A 24,171-nucleotide genomic window follows, 5' to 3' on the forward strand; every position below is an offset into this window, starting at 1 on the left:
CCACCATTCCTACTCTCCATGATAACCAAAGATATAATAAATTGGCAGGCTATAATATATATCAAGGAGTATTGCAAAAGCATAAGCTATAGCACATACACTAACATTGGGACCTGGATTTTCAAAGCCCAGTGAAATCTCTGGAAAGACACCCATGGATCTTTTCTGTGGAGCAGGCCTAAATGAAATAAGCACTGTCTATTGATCTGTAATACTGTCATTAAAAAACCCCCAAAACATTATTTAATAATGGTGTACTCCTCCTGGTGGTGGCAGCTGGACACGGAGTAGGAGGGAGGGGAGGGCGGCAGTGGCCAGATGTGGGGCGAGGGGGGGTGGCCTACCTGTGGCGGTGGCAGCATAGGATGATGGATGGCAGTGGCCACCTCCACATGCAAACTCCACGTCCTGCATCCAGCCAGGGCCTGTACAGCCTGCAGAAGGAACCCGCTGCCCTCGGCACCCCCAGCCCTGCTCCTGGGAGGCAGTGGTGTGGGGTGCTTGGTGGCAGCGCTCTGTCCCCACCCACCCACACATACCCCCCCAGCACCTTTCCAAGCACCCCCAATGGTATGCAGACCTCCAGTTGACAACCCCTGCTATAGTATTTACAATTCTATATATTGTAACTACTGGGAAGTATAAGAAAATATTCTAATTGTGATGCAGTAACTGCTGTCAAATGTTTGCCTTTCTACTGATTGGTTTTTCAAATATACAAACAAGTATATCTACCATATATGTATTTGAGCAAACTTACATAAATGATTAATATCCATTTGAGATTAGTTACCTGTTTACTGTAGGGAACTACTCTGTGCTTACTTGAATATTTCCCTAAGCATCAGACATTTATTTTGTGACTGTGTATCATTCCACATCCATCATCCATTCATCATCAAATGGGAGAAAAGCCAGGTGCAAAATCAAGTTATATGTACCTTCCATCCAAGGCCCAGACCCTGCAAAAATGTATTCACTTAATAGTTACATTTTACTAACATGTGTAAATCTCATTTATTTACTAACGTGCAAAAGCTCATTTACTACTCAAGGTAGTAAAGTTAAGCATATTAGGGCCATGTAGAGAAGTACATCTCATTGACAACTTGAACTGAATTCTGCCTTCTGTTACACTAAAATAAGTCTATAAGGTTTCTCTGGTTTTCCACATGTCCCTGAGGTTAAATACATGCTAGATTGTGTGCAAGGATTTTAAGATTTTTAATTGCTTATACAGAAAATACAGCATTTTTGTCTGGGCATGGGTGTGTGGGCATGTCTATTACAGAGTGTGTGTGTGTGCTTGTGTGCACCCCTGTGTAAACTGTGTGCATTTATAGTGTGCATTTATAGTGTGTATATATTTTCATATAATGTAAGTTTGCATATCCCTAGGACTAGATGGCCTGAAAAAATAAAAGTGCTTTGAGACTGTATACAAATTGTATCTATAGTCCCAACGTAAAGGTATGTTTCTGCTTAAATATATAGGCACGTTACTTTGGTGATGCACATTTCTCCCCAAGAATAAAGATATTGGTAGAGTTTTCACATTTTTCCAGTTTTACTCTGCAATTTTTATAACGTTGTTATAATGTAATTGTCTGAGTGTGCACATGTGTGTTGTGTGTTTGCAATAAAATGTATAAAGCTGGTTTTGTGTGACAAGTATTTTCCTAGCTTGCATCTCTGACAGCTCTGCAGAGCCTTAATCATTAAGTTCAGACAGTCTTCCTCATTGCTCCCAAGGGCATCGTGGAGTAAGTGATGTGATTGGGCTCTAAAGGGAAAACAGTCCAAGCACCTTTGCAACATAGTAATATGTGTGCGTGCACACACACACACACACACACACACTCCTTTTCTTCCCTCCTCTCCTGTCAATTAATGCATTTTGCAAAATATGGATGTCTTCAAAATACCCTTCTCAAACATACATTAAAAATTAATGTAGCTACCTGTACACTTTAGGTGCACATCTACGTGTGCACGCCCTAAGGCGTATTAATGTGCACGTGCAGACTGACTTAGAACTAAAGTTAGTCTCAAGTCAATGGACAAACCCTGCATCAATGTGCATCAGCACATTTACACATTCGCTAATGCGACTTAACTATTTGTGTGTAAATTTGATGCCCGCTTTATGCAGGTATTAAATTTAGGCTGAAATAACTTCAAATCCCCATTTTAAGGTGTATTAAGTGCACGTGTGTAGATGCGTGCCCTTTGTGTACCTTAAATTGGGCTAATGCTCATTAAATGCTCATGTGTAGACATGCCCTATATGATTCCCTTTATCTTGGTCTCTGAGCACAGACCAGCATATAATATTGCTCTACAACACCTGCTATTCTGAAAGAATATCCCAACCATAGTGTGACTGCAAGATGTTGAAAACTTTCTCTGGATAGTATCTGTCACTTCTATTCTATTCAATTCATATCACATCATATTCTAGTGCTGTTGTGTTCCCTGTAATTCCTAAGCACCTTCCAGAAAAGCAATAAGCAATAACATCTGTCACATATACTTTGCTCTTTTTGGGAGAGGGGTGTAGTGGTAGGTTTGGTTTCGTTCGGGAGGAACCATGTAAACACTGCTGTGTGTTCATATTAGCCAGAGAGGTTGAAGATGTGTTGTATTTGAAGCAGAAGACTGCTCTTCTGGAGGTTCTTTTTATTGTCTCAGCCCAGCTTCCATACGCTGATACAGCAATATGTAGAGAGTCGGTGAAAAACGGAGAATTCAGAAAGTTTCATCTGTTACTGAAGACAGTAGCCACAAAAAAGAGTAAAGAATATGTTTTTTCAGATTTTTTTTTTAATCAACATCTTTTGTTTTCCATGAGACAGGTATGTACACCTGAACCTCTAAAATCAGAGTAGAAAGGTGTGCATGCTGGCTATGGTTCACCTGGTACAAATGAAACATTCCCAATGAACTCAATCTGACTATACAGGTCCATCCTAAAGAAAGATTTGAGTTGACTCTGTGTGTGTGTGTGTGTGTGTGTGTGTGTGTGTGTGTGTGTGTGTGTGTGTGTAAGTAAGAGAGAAAAACTTGTTCAAGTCAGCTTTCCAAGTGTAAAAGTTCTTTTTATATTTTTTTATTTAACTCTAAACTAAAAGTCAGAAGTTAGAAACAACCTTACTTAAGAAACTCTCAACTTTTCTCAACTTTTCTGCATGGCATATTAGTTTCTGAAGAAATGTGACTATATTTAATTTATATACATATTGCAAACTCCAACGGTTCTTCCAGATCATTTTTTTAGGTGTCACCATATGGTTTTTTGCCTAAAATATGTGTGTTGGGTTATTAAAAGTGAATCAGAGAATCCCAATCCATATTAGTTAATTAGTTAGTTAACTATTCAAGTGTTAGCTTCACAATATTTTTTGAAGCAGGGGGTCGGACTAGATGATCTCGTCAGGTCCTTTCCGACCCGACCAACTATGAAACTATGGAACTTACCAAATTTAACAGAAAGAGGAGATATCTTTAAGGTCAGCTAATTTACTAGTCTTGTATTAAGGAAACACAGGATTTAAAGAATATACGCTGAACACACTTGTTTGATTTACAGCTTTTGTTTTGATGGCCCATTTTGTTAATGACTGCCTAGAGGAAATAAAACATTTTCATTGCAGTGATGGATTAGACGTCTTTCCTAAGTATTCATTTAGAAAACAATCCTTCTTCTTTTCTATGCTCCACGGTGAATTGAAACAAGCCAAGCCACGTTTGGACCATTACAGAGTCCCGGGCTTCCGATATGGAAAGATATGATGGACAGGGACGCTAATAGCCAATGGAGGATGCAGAAAATAGCAGAGAAGAGCATTTAAACAAATATAAAGCCTTTACTAACCAATTTGTATACATTAATTTGCCTCCCTAATTTTCTATGATGTATCTTGTAATATTAGAGAGCCCTTTGCATTGAAGAGCAAAACGGGACAATGGGAGGGCATAGTGAGGAGAACAGAGGGTGAGATTTTCAGAACTAACAGTGCAATAGTTAAGAGCACTTAAGTCCCATTGAACATTAATGTAACTTGCCCCTTAAGCACCTGGACTCTTGTGAAATTCATAGCCATGTGTATGTCTCTTTATTTCTGAAGTAGACAAGACAAGACCATTGTAATGTTCTCCAGTGATTCTTGAGGGTGGTATCCTATCCTGGTCCCATGGAAGAAAATGTGACTTTGTCATAGCTATAAGCACAATTTCACTCAGAAACCTGATCCTTTCAAATATTCTTATATATATATATAGAATAACCTGGGAACTATCCTGGAGTGACTGCCCTTTTTCCTATGGTGGACCCCCTGGTGTGAACCCCACACATTCCTCTCCCAACATCCATTTAAAAAACACCATAAAACTTTCTTTCCCAAAGGTGGTTTAACTTGACGGTTTTTGTCCCTTTTCTTTATTATCTCCCCCTCTCTCCCTTTTCTAACAGGACTCCCTTATTGAATTTTATGTGTTTATATTTTAGCCGAGTGGTATTTTATTCTGCTTTTATCGTGCTGCATTTGTTTTTATTCCGTTCTACATCTCGCAGAATGCACTGGCAGGGGGTCGCAGCGTACAGACAAAAATAAAACAACGGACTTAAAATTCCTCTTCCTTATGGTTGATAGTAAATTAGGAAATACATAGGATTAGGCTATATGAGTCTCATCTGAAAACTGGGATGAAATCATTAGCAGTTTTTAGTAAGCATATTGTTTGCTTTGTTGATTTGACTGTATCTGATGCTAAGTTATAATAACACCTTCCCACCCTCCAAAAAAAAAATTAAGCAACTAATGAACCTCCTACAATCAGGTTGAGTCATAAATAATTAAGCCATTAATATAACGTAAGCAGTTCTCAGAAAATCCTTTCAAAGGTTAAAACAGCTCCAGTTTAGTGACTGAACTACCTTCAGGCACCCTATAGAAATTATATAGAAAATACTCTGCATTAGGATTTCTTTAGGATTGCTCCCCTCCTGCAGAACACCATGGATTTATATTTAGTCTGAGTTTCTCTGTCTATTTTATAAACACAGCCCTTCTGAGACAAAATAATAATAGCAGAAACTGACCAACCGCAGCAATGGTGAACTTATTGATAGACATTTTTCGTTTATCGTTGTGTGGAAACTGTTTGGGGCCGGAACAAAAATATGGCCTTTTGCAGACGCAGTGGTCCCTAATCTCTGATTCGCTTTTAATAACCCAACACACTCATATTTTAGGCAAAAAAATAAATAGATAGCAGTAATACAGAGAAGGGTATAAATTTCACTAAATAACTGACTAGACCACCTAAATGTTGTATTTGGTTAATTTAAGTACGGCTGTATATCAATGCTTTTCTTTGCCAACAAGGTAATTTTAGATTTTAAGCTTTTATCTTCCCACAGCATATTTCATGTCTTTAAATCAGCACGGGGTAGTATTTGTCTGGATGTACTAACCCTGCAAAATTAATTGCTATCTACTGAAGCAAAGACTACTGACTTTTTTAAAAAGAGAAGGACAACATATCAGATGTAATATGATGGGCAGTGCATAGAGGAAGAAAATCATATTTTCCTTTCCATTTAGAGGAAACTAAGCAATAAACATTTTACGTGTCTTGATTTAACTACTCATTTGATTTTCTAGCTGGGACGCTTACCACCACATTAGCAAAGAATCACTATAGGAAAAGACTAGATGTTAAATTATACTTTCAGATACCTTGACAAGCTATAGTTGGCACTGTTTTCTCAGAGAACAAGCTAGGCTATATATTTCTGAGGAATTAAAACCATATGGTGACACCTAAAAAAATAATCTTGAAGCACTGTTGGAGTTTGCAATATGTGTATAAATTAAATATAGTCACATTTCTTCAGAAAGGATCCATTTGGATCAACTATAATGCTTCACTTGTATTCCAAGAATCATATTGCCAATGCACTAATGATATTAGCCACAATGGGAAAGACGTTAATGATTATTTCTAATCATGGCCTGTTCATTTCTAAATTAAATAAGATGTTTTCATTTCGGCTGCATTCACTCTGGTGATTATTATTGATGCCATGGTATTGGCTAAAGGATTGGGACCTAATTCTGTCAAACATGATAACTGATAAAATAGTGCTTTCAACTAGAAACCAGACCCTAAGTTCTCTCAAATAAATCAAAGATTAAATCAGCCTTTGTATGAGGATGTCATATAGAGGTTCACAGGATTAAAATGGGAGAGCTAATTAGCCCTCCCACCTGTGAAACGGTGGCTAATTAAATAAGAATATTGTGATATAAAATGTCTGTCATATTTCCCTCTGTAGTTGTTAGATCAGATTTTCAGCTGCGTGTACTTAGTTCTGCTGATTTAATGAATTGAAAGTGCAGAGGGACAGCAAATGTCTCTGATCAGCAAGAATTCAAGAAATATGTAATCCATGGAAAAAACGTGGAATTTGCATTTTTACAGAGAATCTTTAGATTTGTCGGGGGAAAAAAATCTTACTGAAAATAAAATGCTGGCTCCCCAGGGGGAGCCAGCCATTCCCACGTCTGCTGTAGCAGCCCCACAGGGGAAGGACCCACTGGCACATAAGGATGTAGCCAAGATGGTAGCTACCCCCTCCTCCTTCTGCTGCTGATTGGCTGAGAGGGCTGCCAGTTGTGTCAATCAGCTGCAGTGGGTGGGGCTACATGAACATCAGCCCTTTTGGCCAATCAGCAGTGAGGAGTGGGGCTGCACAAATGGTAGCTATCTCAGCCAATCAGCATTGTGAGGGGGCTCGCTGCAGAAAAATGTAGATTTTTATGTTTTTTATCAGATAATTTTGGGGGGCGGGGGAGGGGGTTATCATGGAAAAGTAGTATCCCTGCTGATCAGATTTTACACCCAGCACTACCTTGTGACTTGGATTGAAGACTCGAGTGAGAATCTCGTCTTATACCCACTGGACGCAAGGTCAAAACTTCCACTGGCATCAGCGTAGATGGACTATCATCTCCTCAGTACATGGAAAAGGGGGCTCTAGGACACCATGGCATGTTTTAAAACAGGAACTGACTTTCCCACATTACTTGGCTCTTCCAATGGCACTAGTTACCCACTTGCTAGCAAATTGATGCATGCAGACTAGTGTGGGCACTGGGTCTAGTTACGATGCCAGAGCACCCTTGATGTTTGCTAATGACCAGACCTTATGTGTGAAACTGCCGTGGCATTCTCAATCGTTGACTTTTCCCAAGCTGCCCCCTCCATTACATGCTTTCTGTCATCCTGTTGGCAATCCAGTGATTACACTAGTGAAACCATAAGCAGAATGGCACTAGCCTCCCCTTCACCCTGCACAGAGTTATGTCGTTCCTATTTGCAGTCCAGCTCCACTACAAGTGACAGAGAATGGATTTGTGTTTCCAGGCATTATATGCCAGTGCTTCACTGGGCCGGATGCAATCTTATCCTCATGTTGGGAGAGTTTGTGGAGTCCATGATATTAATAGTAAGAGGGGCTCTAGTTCCTCCAATTACAAGCAAAGTCATGATGTCTCCCTTCTAGCTGGCCAGCTGAGCTATTAGATGGCACGGGCCTCTCTGCAGCAACGAAAGGCACTAGAGTCCTTGACTAGGGAGGTATTCCTCCAACCCCAACCAACTACACAGGGTTAAAAACACAGCCCAATATGCAGTCAAATGCATAACTTATGTGGCAAACTTTTGATCAAAACATGTATACATATAACCGTTATTTGCAATAGATGTTTTCATCTGGGAAACTCACTTTTCATTTCATATTTTATGTCAGCGAGGAAGCACATAAAAAGTTTTCAGCTATATAATATCTAAAAGGCTAAGCCATCAATTTCCCCCCCTCCTTTCCTATATGCTCCTTGTATATTTACACATTTGGCTACGATGACAATTAGTTCTGTGCTACGGGACTGGATTGATTTCTCTTTCTGGGTTTCGTCCAGCTAAAACGCTACAGGTTCAAATACAGAAGCCCATGGTTAATGAACTCCAGAAAGTGTAAAATACTAAGGCCTTGCAGTTACATGATCACCCTCCAAACAGGAGCACTAATATCTAACAAGGCAAGCTACTGTTCTACCCTTTAGAAGAAGCTCATAAAAACTGGGTTTGATTTGTCTGGGAAAGATAGAAAAAAAAAAAAGCGGTATAAGTTCCCTGATGGAAAAACATGCTTCTATTATGAAGCATTCCCACCAAATGTCTTGGAAATTAGGCAAAGTTAACATGTCCAGTTGGAGCAGAGCCAGGAAATGAACAGTGGATGTTCTCTTGTAAAAATCCTGAAAGCTTCAAGTAACCCATAAACAGTTTGCAGAAGGAGTCAAAATGGACCGTTTTATGTTCCCTAATGGAAGCAGAGCTTATTTGTACATGGATTCAAAGTAACAATGTGATGTCATCAAATGATTTAAGGGCAGAAGCATAGCAAGAGTCAATATACAGTGGTGGATGGAAACATCCTATTCTTACTGAAGTATTTAGGTGGAACCACCAATTCTGGGGTTTGTCTTGGCCCTCTGGAGCTAGCACAGGAAAACCTCAGGAGCTATTTTACTGGAACTGTAAGATGGGAAGGTTACTGTAACCATCAACCTAGGGAGGGGCTTTTAGGAATATCAGTAAAGCTTTTATTTGGTCCACAGGAATACGGGATTTGCCCGTATAGAAGCAACCCTTTAGGTCCATGCAGCCTGGCCAGTGCTCAGCACATAGCCAACGGTCACCTGGCCAACGTGCAGTGCTGTCACTAGAGGTGGCCCTGGGTCTGGACACTCAGAGCAGAAGTGCAAAGGTGTGTGCATTTGATATTCTGGTTTGGATTTCTCTTGTAGCAATGCTCCAAAGCTGAAAAGCCTTCATTTGGCTTTAGGATCTAAACGTCATGCTTTGGCATTGCACATACAGTGGGCTGAATCAGAACGGATTGCCCCAGACTGCTCAAATAGATATCTGGGGCAAGAAACTAAGTAGACTTAACGAATACAAAGTGTAATAAAATTAATTCTGCTAACTTCTTTTTCAGTTGCTTTTTCTACATAGTTGTTAACGTGCCTTTTATAGGAGAGTAAGTTGGGTTGTCAGAATTTTACAGATGCAGAAAGAAAGGCACAGAAAAGAGAGGTGACTTCACCAAAATCAAGGGGAGATTAGGAATCTGTTCTGTTTTGCTGCTAATCCCCTGATGCCTGGTTCTGTGCTCTGTTCACTGGAACACATGGATTCCCAAAAGCTGTGATGTTTAATAATTCCTATTAAAAAAATGGTAAATATTTTCTAGAAATCAGTTAATATAATCTTTTTCCCCCCAAAATAGTTGATATTTTAAAGTCAAGCTATGAGATGCAAAATCTTCATTTGGAGGGCCAAGAAATGAAAATTTCCAATGATAATCTTTGTTTAAAAGAGGTAGCTATTTTTATCTCCCCCCCCCTCCCTGAGTTTTGATGGAAGATTTTTTTCATCTTCTCTCTTTGGTTATTTGCAAACAGTGAACTCTAGAAGTTTTACCCATCATTTCAGTGTAATAAATCACTATTTACTCTTTTTATTGTTTTATTTTATTTATTTATATTTTTTTTGCATTTCATGGGAGTTGCCACTTAGGAGCTGGGAGACAGGTACAGCTAAGTTGGAACCATATGGTATATTTTGGAAGCAGATAATTTAGAAATGTCATTTATTAGTATAAAAAAGAGTGTCCCCTCTTACCTACCTGTTAGGTACGGCTCTTTCATGAATCCTGCCCACATTGCAAGGAAAGCAAATTGGAATAAAATGAGATGCCAAGAACAGCACTTACTGGATGGGAATGTTACTCTTTTATTATAGGAAAATACCTGCATCACACTCATAAAGTAACTACTAAAAGCTTAGGTAGCTACCTTTTCCACATCCACCCTGTATTTCTTCTCAGCCTCAGTTTGGGTCAAATTTTTCCCAGTGGTTTTGTCTATTTGGACATTAGAAAAGCCAGAGATGAAGAAGAACATTAGGGTAGATTTTTTTTAAATTTCCCTTATAGGAAACCTGATGTCATAGGACAAGTGCTGTTAGTCCCAAACTTTTCCAGTGGTCACCCCACTTCTAGGCTCATGCTTCCAATTCTGCTGCACTTCCAGACTCATGACCCCACTTCCAGTCGTAAGCAGGGCCAGTCCAAGGGTCATTGTACCTCAGCGCCGCCACCACTTCCAATATAGAGGAAAATAAATCTAGAATGAACATTTACATGTACTTATTTGATATTCGAAATGAGCAATAAAACACTAAAAACTTTTTTTTATTGTTTCACATTCTTCATTAACCCTTACCACAATTTTACTGCAAAAACTCTAATAGAATTTATTATAATACATGTACAATTAAAAGAAAATCCTCATGAACATTTGTGTAAAAAATTAGAACTTTGCTTTTCATGCTTTCAGTTTCTGTTATTTAAAATGATGTTCCTGTTGTTTTGTTCTGCATATCATTTTGGAGCCACCCACCTATCTAGGCAGACACCTACTTCACCTAATGGTTGGACTGGCCCTGGTTGTAAGCTTCTTTTCTGCAATTGAGGTTGGGCTTGTAACTCCATCTGGGTTGAGTAACCTTAGGTTGGGAACAGCTCACAATGAGGTATGGTCCGGGACAAAGTAATGGATCCCTCCACTCACAGACGCACAATCAGCACAGACTGATGAGTTCACGCGTGCACACATGCAAACACTACAGATATTACTCATAAAAGATAGAAGTGAAGTTTTGTGCTGTAGGCTGGACAGGACACATATTAATGATGTTGCTCCTTCCATATCAATTGCTGTATGCCTTGATGTTGAAATTCAACTTGGCTTTTAACCTATTGATGGCTTAGCTTTTTAGTAACCCATTGATGGCTTAATTGATGGCTTAGTTTTTTAGATATTATACAGCTGAAAACTTGCCCCTGGGCAGGGGGCTGGACTCAATGATCTTCCGAGGTCCCTTCCAGCCCTAATGTCTATGAAAACTATGAACCGTATGTTGTGCACACCAGATAGACATAATTGAAAAAATTAATTAAATATAAGCATTGGAGTACATTATGTTTAATAACTCTTCAACTAATAAGCTTAATGTTGGAGTTTCTAAATCCTGCCCCAGTTAGTACTATTATTTTGTTCTGGTATAATATACATTCACATCTACTTTCTTTACTAGGCTAGAGAAAAGAAAGACTAAATAAAATGAAACAGGTCATTAGGATGGGTTGGCAAAATACTTTGGTCATAAATACTGTCTTCATTGTCAGTGGAATTGCTAAGGATTTACAGAAGTGCGACTGAATGGAGACTCAGTGCTATTTGTCATTTCTACTTCAAAAAGTGCAGGGAATCTCTAGTCAAAAACCCCTTTAGAAGAAGAAGAAAAAAAGAGGAATAACCAAAGCCTAAAATGTTACCAAATGCATTACAGAAAGACTCATTCCCTGTGTTGGACTGAGTCGCCCTGAAGTTGAACAGAAGCCATTAAAGAAAGCGAGAAGTTTAAATGCTAGATTTTGTCAGTTGGCTGAAACCAAATATACTCGATAACAGGGCTGAGCCCCTAGGGGAGTCGAGCCAAGCCTTTCACACATTTCCGTAGGTAACAAACCACTGTGAAGCATTTAAAAGGCACACCCCTCCCTATTTTTTTTTTTTTTAAAGAGCTGTTCAATGACTCCCTAGGTTGTGGTTTCTGAGTCTGGTGGTTCTTTGTGGGACTCTGTATGGGAGTCACTCTGCAACGGGCTTTCCCTCATTCCCAGACCCATACCCCCACCATGTGGCTTTCTCTGGCCTATAAGCCAGGTGGAAAGCAGAGCTCCTTCTCGGCAGCTGGCTTGCACATCCTTGTCCTGGTGAACTCCTCAGACTCGGAGGGGAGAGGAGCGTGCGGGACGTGCGTCACGGGGACAATGCTAAAGGAAAAAGGGGGCACGAGTCGCTCTCAAGTCAAGTAGCTTTGTATCAGCTCTATGCTGTCTTGGGTAAATAGCATAGAGGCTGATTCTCCTTTTGCATATATCAGTGCAAATCAGAAATAACTCCATTATATCGGGGTGGGGGGAGGTTATGGATTTATACCAGTATAAATGACAGTGGAATAGTTTTCCTGAAAATGTGCTGTAACTAAAACCTTGTATTTATACAGCCAGTCATGTTGGATGCTGAAAGATCCTGTAACTAGTGTCCCAGTTGGACCATTTTATTTCAATATAACCTTCTCTTTTCCAATTAGAATATGCCTGGACTTGGGTCACTGACAGCAACTCTTCTGGTGCAGTCTCTTTTGATGTTTAGCACAGCACTTCTTGTGAGCTGATACATTTTCGGAGAACTGAGTGTTCTCCAGATCCATCGTCTCATTTTTTCTTATGCCAGTATAAATCCAGAAAAGCTCCAGTGATGTTAATAGATTTATACTAATGGAAAGCCAGAGTAAATGATATACAGAGTCAGTGGAGTTGCATCACATTTGCAGCAGGGCAATGGAAGCAGAAATTGGCCCATTTTTGTAAAACGACTCATTAGGAACACGATTCATCAAACATTTGCATGAGTAAGTTCTACTCGTATGAATAGGCACACTGCTGTCTATTCAGCTGAATAAGGTTACCTGTCCAAAAGTGAATACATCAAATCAGCATAGCGCCATTTGAAGTCAGTAAGAAATCTGTCTTACTGGATGCATGGACAAAAAACTTCTAAAGGATTGGGGCCATGTTGTGATGTCCCCAAAAGGTAATTTTAAAACAACCTGGCAAATGAGGTGTGAAATAGGTTTCATGTAAGCAATGTGAAGAGAAAGTCAATAGGGATTTATTATTTACTCTCTCTCACAATACAAGAACTAGAGGTTACAAAATGAAACTAGTAGCAGTAGTTTAAAACTCAGAAAAGGATGTTCTTTTTCACACAGCATGTAATTAAGTGTGGAACTCACTGCCACGAGATGTGGAAGCTGACAGTTTAACCAGATTCAAAAAGGGATTGGACAAATTCTTGGAGGAAAGGTGCATCGGTAGATATTGAGCACAGGAGTTAGGGGTACAGCCTCTGAGTCAGAACTGCCTAGACTTTAAGGCTCAGTACAGACAGTCAAAAAGGCCAGAGCTGAATCGATTCAGTCTTTGCAGGTTAGTCTAAACTGCACAGATTAAATTGGAACAGAAGTGAACAGACCTTTGATTCAGGAAATGCAGCCACATGCCTGCAGTGAGAATCCAGTCATACCTATTTGGCACAAGGTCAAAACTGGCTCAGGCCAGAAGCCAGGGGGGGGAGGGGAGCAGTGCTAGCATACAGCTCTTTAGCTGTGTTCACTTGTTTTCCGGCTGCCCCAAGGTCTCTGGGATTTCAGTCCAGAATTACAGCAGCAGGACTCTGCAGGGTTGCTCATCACTCCCTCTTCCTGCTTCCAAGTGCCTCTGGGATTTATAGTTCCCAGTTGCAGCCAGCAGTAAGTTTGAGCAGGGGAAGGGGTGTTTAATCCCCCTCCCTTGCCCCAGACTCCAGCTGGGGTTTGCCTGGGGGGTGGTGCAGTTCTCCCTTGCAAACTGGCCTGCATCCCCAGTTGGGCTTGCCCCCCTCCACCCCCTTGTCAGCCAGCCCTCACTGCTCCAGCTAGGGAGTGCAGAGGGGTAGGGCCAGCCCTGCTGTCTGGAGCAGACAACACAGGACTGGAAAGCATGCTGGGGGACACTGATTTAACTTGAACCAGGGTTTGGGACAGAAGTTTCATAAACTGGTTTGATCTAAATCAGTTCAATCTGATACTACGTTCAACTAGGTTTATCTTAGACCAGTTTCAAAAATGACTGAAAGTGGTTTATGTGCACTGAGCTTCTGTTTTGTTATAGGTTTAAACCAGTTTCTGATCACTTAAACCAAATTATGTGCAACTTCTATCCCTAGCCTAAATGCTGGAAGCCAGAAGTGGGAGAAGAACAGTGGAAAAATCCTGTTGACTGTCCCTTTCAGCATCTGCTCTTGGCCACTGTGTGACAGAGGAGACTGTTGACAATGGACCAGTAAATGACAATTCTTATGGTTTTATTATGGTCTTATGTAATAATGAGACTTTAAAAACACTTGAGAATGAGATCAAGGTTGGGAGGTAAAAATGAGACTTCAAAACACTGCTGAAAAAAGGCAATAGCACTTTCCTGTCTTTTCTTAAAAGAAAAATCTTTATCAATGAATCCAACTTATAAAATAACATATCCAACATTTAAAAGCACATCCAATCCTTCAAAATATAGACAAAGACAAATATCAATCTCCCACCGACAGCATTACCACAACCTATATCAATGGCCACCCAAGTCTTGTGCTCCTTTCCCTTCCCTAGTCCTTGACAGCCCCCTCACATCTCCATGTTTCTTTTAGCTACTAGATTTTCAAAGTCATTGTGTTCTTTTTTCCAATCACTATGCTTTGAAAAATATTATGAGATGTTGGTTATATAGGAGAACACTTCTGTGTTCAGACATATCGTTTCCCAAGAGCATCTCCATCGCCAACCTTTTCTCATTGTGAATTAGTTACAACCATCACTACAGTCATAAAAAGTCATAAAAGGATAGTAGAACATCAGGTGAAGTTCTCGCAATGACCTGCTACATCACAGCATGCTATCTAGGGGGGAGCAAACTTCCCATACTCCATTCCCACCCAGGAAGAATGAAAAATGGTGCATGAACATCACAGTTCCTGTTGGATCTCCATAGTGAAAAAACTGCAGTTTCTGGATCTAAATATCCCTCCTTCACTGAAAGTGTGTGAGCAAAATGGATAACAGCTGAATGAAAACAATAAGAACTCAAAAAGCCAGGATTTCACCTGAATTTGTGTTGTGTTGATAACATTAGACAACTGTAGAAATCTGGTTAGCACTTTAGCACTAATTGTCCTGGTTCTGTTGCAAAATAGTTTAAGCCACGTATTTTTATTTTGAATTTATTCTTGGGGTCGTGGACATATAATGGGTTTCCTGCAGGTTTTTTTGAGAATACCTTAAATATATATAGAGAGAGAGAGCAAAAATAATACTATAAACCTTACCCAAATGAAAAAAAGAAGCGTTCCAGACAGTGCATAAGGCATCTAAAACAGTATATTTGGATAAGCCGATCTGGATTCACATGGAAACATAAAAGACATTTGATGCTTCATGTTAAGGGCTTTTCTCCTGCATGTAAGAACTTTCTTTTTACCTTGCATCTACCTGGTGCAAGGTAAATAAAAATTCATCTAAATAAATAATTATCTACATTAATTTATCTAAATAAATAAAATGAAATATAATCAATTCAGCACTGTTCCCCCTCCCCCCTTTTTAAGTGCAGTAATGAGGGATTTCACACACACCATTGATTATAAATTGGTTCTTGAAACCATAAGACCCAAATAACATGCATTTCTTACATGGTCTTGTCTTCTTGCGTGGAGTTTCCTGCAGGTCAGAAGGCACACGATCTAAGGTCAACCCCTAGGGTGTATAATTTGCAACACAGTGCCTTCGTTTCAGAGCTTCCCTACCACAAGGCACAAATATGTTTTCCTTGGCCAGAAGAAATGTATGAAATAAATTATTCTGCAGCCAGTCTGACAGAGCTGGGCATGGGGTACAGAGAACTGGACAACTTCCCAGTGGCCTCTTGCCTAGAATTTGTTCTGAACGCGTGAAGCTGAACAGGATTTGTAGAATACAGATGTGGATAGTATATTATTAAGTCCCATTTCAAGTTTATCTCATCAAGTCAAAAAAGGACAATGAATTGTGTCTTTGAGTTTCACTCAACAGCACCCAATATGACCCCTCATTGGGTTAGGAAACATCACTGGACCATATCACTAGTGTGTATCAGGACAATTATTCTGTATGTTGCTTCATGTTCATACTGTTAGGTTGTAAGGACCAAATGCACTGATAGGAGACTAAGTCGTATGACTCCGGTGTGGTTAGACCAAGTGTGATTTCATAGTGATGGACCTTCAGCCCTAGCAATGATCCACTAAGAAAAATAATGATATACAATACTCTTCTTGCCATAGACAGATTTTCTTTATCAGCACCCCAAGTACTAACAACCTCAGCTTTTGACTTTAGGCTCAATTTGAAAAGGTATTAAGGGGTCTAATTCTCATTGATTCATCTGGAGTTAGTTATCTAAAACACCTTAAAAATATTGTCCTATAAGCTTCGCAAAGTAGAGATCCTATTCCATTCCATTCAATTTTATATTTTCACCGGTGTCACTCGGGAATGTATTATGCTGCCTTCATGATTTGTATGTGGCTGCGAAGCCTGAAACCTAGTCACTCTTTATGCACATACAGATGACAAAGAAGAATAAGATACAGACCCAACTTCAATTTTATAGCTGTTGTATACACTCATAAACTCAGGTAGTGCCTCTTAAATTGCAGAACAGAATTCAGTCTTGTGGAGAAATTGGGGCATTTTTGTAATTCTTTGCTATGAAGTGTAAACCATATCTAAATTCAGTACTTTCAGAATTTCTTGGAAATATTTGCCTTTAACATACACATGGAGAAATAAATATAAGAAGCCCTGATATAACTTCCATTACAAATAACAGACGGTTCCAGACCTGTACTTTATTGGGAAATGTCTAAGTGAACAAAAACACACTATAAAATAGCTCCAGTTTCTAAAACAAAAACCAGAATACTGAGAGAGACTCACCAGGGACTGTCTAAAAATTAAGATAAAAACTGAACTGAAAAAATAATGATTATAAAAAAGATCAATTTTTCTAGTTCAGCCACTGCACAGGAGCAGTGATACTGAGGTCTGCAACACAGGCCAGTGTCAGAATGGAAAAAAGTAAATTATCAAGTTGTTCATCTACTCATAAATGTCCCCCAAATACCCAATTGCGCCAAGGTTTTGCTATCAGAATATGATCTTCTCTGCTATATATTTTGCATGTTCCATGAGGAACCTGGAAACTAAACTATTAACATCTGCCCTGTATATCTAGATACCTTCAGAGTAGCCTGAAGTCCAAAAAATCCTCCCTGATGTGCTTGAGTGGCTGCCACACAGGAAGATAAAAAATTCAGACAAATCAAAAACACTATTTGGTTGGCAAAGGCTAGCAGAAGCCTAGCTGGCATTGACTGGGGCACTGATGCTTGAAAAGACTAACATATTGAAGCCACACCTCAGCAGCTTCACGCTATGCATTACTTAAAAAAAAAAATCAGAGCAAGAAAAGGGGCATATGAATTTAGATAAAATAAATAGGCGTAGAAATGTATTTTATAATAGGCTAGAGAAAAGATGATAGCAGAAAACCCAGAAAGTTTAGCAGGAGAATATCTCGATTAAGACAAAGGTTTAATGTGCGGGTGGAGTTGGGTGGGGGAGATAGGAGATCATCCACAGTTTCTCAGTCTCCCTCTCTTCTTTCTTTGCCCCCCTCCTTTCTTTTTTCCTTTTTTTTTAAATCTTCATGAAGTCGGACAAATAAAGGGAAAATTGTATCGTATGGGAAAATGACGCCCAGAAAATATTTCTTTAGCTAGGTCATACAGTAGCTGCTTGATTTAAAGTAAAATGTGACTTCAAAATCTGAGACAATGAGAGGTATCTGCTTTCAGACACTGAATGCTGATAACCAAGTTGCAAGGGCTCTTCTGTCTATAGAACAAATATTGTAGTATACTATAATCATAAAATGTGATGTGTGTGTGATGAAACGCGCCGTTGCCCCATCTTTCTTTATTTTCACAGAGCAATTAAATAAAAGATCACAGTATATAAAAGGTGAACTAAATATTAAATTGATAAATTTAAAAAAATGTGCTGTGTTAACGAACTATTAATTCTTTCATCAGTGCTTGTCAGACTTTCTGCCTGCTATTTCCTACTGAACATACCTTCAAATAAATGGAAAGTCAGGAAAAAGCAAATATCTCCTGCCATTAGCTGGGCATACCTGGTACCTTATTAAATTGTAAGTGGATAATGATCCGAAATAAGCCTACAAAAATGCAATGAGGTTCATAGTTAATGCTTTTCCACTGTGTAGTTAATTCAGTATGACATGCATGCTATAAATACAGTCATTCTTTTGAGGACCTTCAAAAAGAGCTGATCTTATATGCTCAGAGCTGCATTTCATTTTTGATCTGAAGCAGACCTAAGAGAATCGTATGTACATGGATCAAGGCTAATATATTTTGTGGCCCAAATAAAACGCACAATCTAGTAATGGTAATAGGGCAATGGGAAGGATGGAGCTATATTATTTTATTCCCTTCCAGCTCCATTTTGGTGCTGAAAATTTTCCAGCTTCTTTCCCCACCCCAAGGGAATGAGTTTCTGTGGGAGATGCTGAAGCCAAGTGGCGGAGGCAAACCAAGATGGCAGTGTCTTCCAGCTTGGTGCAACTCCAAGGACCCCAATTCATTACTCCTACAACAAACTCACCGGAAACCCCAAAACAAGGAAAGGATAACACTGCAGAGGGCGGTGAAGTTGATAGATGATGTTAGGCGCTGGCCCGGACAATGACGTAAGAATTTCCAGTCTGAAAGACAGTCTGACTAGTGCAAGTGCTTGAACCAAGGACTTAAAAAAATAACAGTGGAGGCTCCTTTTCCATATCTGGAAAGAATAGCAAGTTGAAGAGATGCCTCTAGAAGATGTTGCTTCAGTGAAAAGCCCAAGAACACAGTCTAATAATGAGGAGTGAATGAGGCAAGGAGCCAGGGATGTCATGCAGAATCATTAGTTCCTGCCTTAGCTGACAGCCCTTTCGTCCCATGTGTGGACCCAGAGCTGGAAAGCACTGAATTGCTATTGTCATAATATCCTGAGCAAAAAACAAAGGCCAGGTTCCTGCATTATTGACCTTTCAACACTCAGTGGTATTTGTAGACCATAGGCTGCAATGCAAGAATGATAAAAGATACAAAAAGTGTGGCCGTATCCATCCTAGATTCCAATTATTACTAATTGCCATAGCTGTCTTCTTTATACTACAAATTTATTAATGATGCACCTGGGGGCAGTATTTTTATGGGGCTGGTACTGCAACATTGTGAAGACATTTTGAGGGATGTTTGGGATCCTTATTCCATGAGTCCAACAAGAGTGGATGCATAATCTGCATGTGATAATTGTGCTGCTTATTAAGGTGTCCGGATATGGGCTTCCTAGCCCTGCTTTCTGCACCAGCTTTTGAAAATATTAACCCATCACATTTTTGAGATGAAGAAAAAATATATTCCCCGACGGTGACAAAAATAGTACTTTTTCTTCTGAATATCTGCATTTGGTCAGTCAGCCTCTTTGTTTGCTTCAAGTTCTGGTTCGGTCTCTCAAAATATTCTTTCTTCTTTTTCCAGCATTTAGGGATTTAAATACTCTGAGATATACCATCAAGTAGTATAAAGCACCATCATCGGTCAGCTCTGATTTGTCCCATTGCATCTTCCTCTCGTATAGTGTGTGTGTGTGTGTTATATGTCTCGTAGACACACACAGCTTGATGTATATGAATAATCCTGTCAAATAAATTAGAATTACTTACTTGTTTAAGTGTAAGGCTTGTAAAGACTGAGACTATGAGCCTGTGAATATATAGCTGGGCCTACTTTAGGATAATATGCAGGGTGTGATTTAAAAAAAATAATTAAATATCTTAATTTGATTAGGATTTATCTGAAATTATCCATTTTAAAACATGTCTGTAATTCATCATTTTAAGTAATATTGGTGATTTTCCCTCTTACTATATTGATGTTGTGGTAAGATTGAATGGCTTGTTTTGAAGTATCACAGAATAGAATTAAATGAGTGAAAAACTAAAGGAGTGAATCAGGCTACCTACTATGAGATAACTCAATGTGAAGTGAATTGTTGCTCATGTAAACGCATGCATCTATGATTCAGCTCAGCTTTAAGGTGCACCTCTACCCTGCCTTCTGCCTTGACTTCAGACTGCTACCTCTCCATAATTAGAGAAAACAGAAATATTTTATACAACTCTTTAATGGTTTCTTTCAAAGCCAGCCAACTAAAATTCATTTTTAACTTGTGCAAAGCCACATGCTAGCAAATAAATGTATGTGAAGCAATTTCAGCATTTCCTTGATAGCTGAAGACAGCACTAAAAATTACAAATCAATTTATCCCATCTGAAGTCTCAGCTTAGAGAGCCTCTTAAAGAGATGATATTGCACCATCTGGAGGAGCTGAGGTGCACACATATTAAAGATTTTTTAAAAATAAAAGTAAGTCATGCAGATCCTTAAAGTGCTAACACCCTTCTTTCCGTCTAGTCTTCTTCCCCCATAAAGATCTGACAAGCAATTACAAGCAATTTGACTTTTTAACGTGTCCATGACTGATGCATTATTAAATTAGATAAATGGTTCAATTATTCGTTGTGTACAACAGCATCCAGTGCTGGACTTTTTAGGGTTCGAATTCCCTGGGAAATCATTGAAAGTTTCATAAAAATGTTCATTATGCAAAATATTTTTTTTTAGCTATCATGTCACTATGTCCTTACTTTGATGTCATACAGACCTATTCAAGAATTTAATATTTCAACTTGGATAACATTTCATCATTGCAGGTTTTCTAAAATAGTATTGAGAACACACAAACCCAGCTTGGTGTCTCATATTGGCGTAAATCAGCTCAGGTGACTTTGCTCTGGCCTGGGATCTAAATCAACTGCAGACTGGGATGACTCCCCTACAACTTCTGACTCAGAAGACAGGTAGTTTCCATGCCCACAACCAGCGTGAAATTATGCAGCTGGAAATGCGTGGAAGAGAGAAAGGCTGGACAGCCAGCTGAGGGCATCTGTGTAACTCAACCATGCTGAAGTGTTTGATGCATCTTACTTTGGTTCCTGTGTCTATTTTCAGTACACCCCAATATATCCTATCCCGTACAACTTGCTATCATCCTTGGTTGGAGGTGTTTACTACCCCATTCTCTGTCCAATGTCTTTTTTCTGTAACATGGAAATGTTGCTATGTTTCCCAACCAACGTTGCTATAGGTGCCTACCCAGACCCCTACCCTATCTTTCAAATGATATAGGCTCACTCTATATAAATTGGACACATAAACCATTTAAGTATGAGGGATCCGTTATAATACAGGGTTTGTTGCAATTGTTTTCCACAGTTTCAAGTCAACTTCTTTCATAAAGCTCATGTTTGACTTGGAGCTGATAGCGTAGGATATTGGTTGAGCCCATGATGGGAGAACAGCCACATCCACAGACCAGGTCCACATTCAGATTCCAGGGACAATGTGCCCTGAGGGCATTTCCATACATGCTGTTGTTTCAGATTATGGAGGAACGAACAGCTCCAAAAACAGGTTGCACATGCTAATAACGCGGCGTTAAGCACTGTGTCTACCATCATCTGTTGTGCATCCGTGGACTTCTAAACGTGTCCCACTCCTTTTTCCTTAATAATTGGTGTGGCCTTTTCTGGTGATCCAAGGCAGTGCTTAACCTGCTCTATAGTATTACTGTTTTAGGATTAAAGGAAGGATTCTTCAGCTCTGAGGTTCTGCTACACATCATTGCGTGGGCCAGGAGTCTGCACTCGGGGTGCTGAGATGCTGATTATGTAGGCGCTGCACAGCACGCTACCAGAAGCATTCAAAACTAGTTAAAAATGTTGCAGGTTTCAACTAATAGATTCTTCTGAGAAAAAAAAAAAACCTATGATAAAATAGTGTTAAAAGGTTAACTTACAAAACGGTATTACTCTCTGGCCGATCCTGTGGTGGCTCTGTGGTTTCCGCCTATATAAATTTGATAATATTTTACAAATGCAGTATATGAAATATATTCTTAACATGTGTTTAATACGTTTACAATCTATTAAAATGAAAAACAGAATATACTTCAAATACTGCTTGGGTATTTGCTTAATGCAGTATGTCTGGAACATGTTAAACATTATTTTAGAAGTAATTGAAACATTTCACACACATTCATTCTGCATACTGGGTATGTGTGCACACACACTTGAGGGGAAGATTTTGCCCCAAATACATAGCCTGAACATGCAGGCCGAGCACTAAAGGACTCAGGGGTGGCTGATAGACTGGGCACCTCTACAATCATACAGCAGCCTTTCTATAGCCTCTTTGCTACACATTTCCTGCCACTCCATACTGCAAAGATATGCGCCTAGTAGTTCCTTAACATTGGGGATTTCTATATCTTCTAATCCCACCACTAGCAACTCCCCGGAGATGACTGTCAAAGGGTAGGCAGGGATTCTGGGTGAAGTGGCACTCTTCTGTAATACAGGCCATGCGCTGGTCTGTCACAAAGCATATTCACCCATATTCCTGTCTATAACCACCACCATCCATGTGAGACCAAAACAGCTGATAGGACCTTCATTGACTCCACTACTTCCAATTTTGTCCGGAGTACAGAGTGGATAGTAAACAGTGATGGAAGAAATCTATGGTTTATACCAAAATATATGTTCATGAACATTTGTTTTCCATATTTTCCCATTTATCTATATGCAGCAGAGTGATGGAGTTAATGAGTTAGTTAGCTATAAACATTTAATGCTGTTGAATGGTCATCATTGTTCCCGATAGGTAGAGTGATCTAATAGAGAAGGAACTGGGGCTGTGGAAAAGGGTTTTATTCCTCGCTCTGCTACAAATCTCTAACATCTCTTTGGCCAAGACAAGTCATTTCTCTGGGCCTAAGTTATTCTTCTAACTTTTGCCTGCCTCATCAATTAAACGATAGACCAGTGATCCTCAACCAGGGTACCACATCATCCTGGGGTGCCTTGAGATCCTTTCAGAGGTGTTGCGGGGTGACACACGATGTTAGCATGGTGAAGTGTGCAAACAGGAATCACAAGATAAACCCAAATATTCCAAATAAGAAACCATAACGTCAAAAACATACCGACAAAAATATACAATATACTATTTTTCTGAAGTCAACAAATGAGTGAAAACTAAGAGCTGGCATTTTTTGAGGGGTGCCTTCAATCTTTCCAGGGGTGTATCAAGTCTAAACAGGTTGAAAACATATGTCAAATCTATTCAGGTTTATGCCATGAACTCTTTAGGTTGAACATATTTCTTACCACAAATATATGCAGCATACTGAAGCTTCAACCTACATCATGACTTCTAGGTGTCACTGTGAACGACAACATAAGTGGAACCAATTGTTTAGATGCCTACAATTTTTTCTCCCCTTTCCCTTTTTTAAAAACCACAAGGAATAATAAGTCTCTAGGTAGCTCCATTTCCACTCAGGTCTCCGAAATAGCCAGATGTGGAGTTGGATTCCTATCTTCGGGAACAAGGCCATATGTGCAGAATGTTCCCTTGTAAAGCAGAGCAGTCAGGGTTTTCCTTGTATGCATGTGGATGTTTTCCTTACTGTTTGAGATCCAACCTCTTTAGAGCTAGGGGAAATGAATCCATATCCTCCTCACCCACCTTGGAAAAACACAAGAGAGAAGGGAAGAGGGAAGACATGTGGGCTCACCCAACAAAAATATAGCCAAGGAAGCAGACAACAACGAGAGACTATAACCTTTCTATGGCAGTTCAGGGAAGTAACCAGAGCCAAAGGACCTGAAACAATTTTCACTGAGACATGAATATTAGGCCTGTGTGAAGCGGCTAATATTCGTTTCGGATTCGGCCGATTCGGGGGACATTGATTCAAGTCGGTGATTCGAATCACTGTCCCGATTCGATTCGGCCGAATCTGATTTGGAGATTTGGCTTCTGCCAAATCTCCGAATCAGCCAGGCTGGGCCCATCCCTCGCCCCTCTCCCACCCTGGCAATGGCTGCCCACCTGCCCCAGCTCCTGGCTCTTGTTCAAAAGAAAAAGCCCTGACTCTCTGAGTGCTGCCAGGCAGGGGACAATCCCTGCTGCTCCCCACTGCCCCCACTGCATGGGGGGCTGTGCACAAGCACCCAAATCCCCCCCTCACTCCCCCATTTCCCCCACAGGTGCCTCGCCCAAGCCAGCTCCAGCCCTTTAAGAAAAAAAAAAATCCAAAACTACCCCAGACTCACGGTTCCTGCCAGTGGGGGGCAAACCCCAC

This window comes from Alligator sinensis, unplaced genomic scaffold (genome assembly GCF_000455745.1).
Source record: "Alligator sinensis unplaced genomic scaffold, ASM45574v1 scaffold282_1, whole genome shotgun sequence".
Classification (NCBI taxonomy): domain Eukaryota; kingdom Metazoa; phylum Chordata; order Crocodylia; family Alligatoridae; genus Alligator; species Alligator sinensis.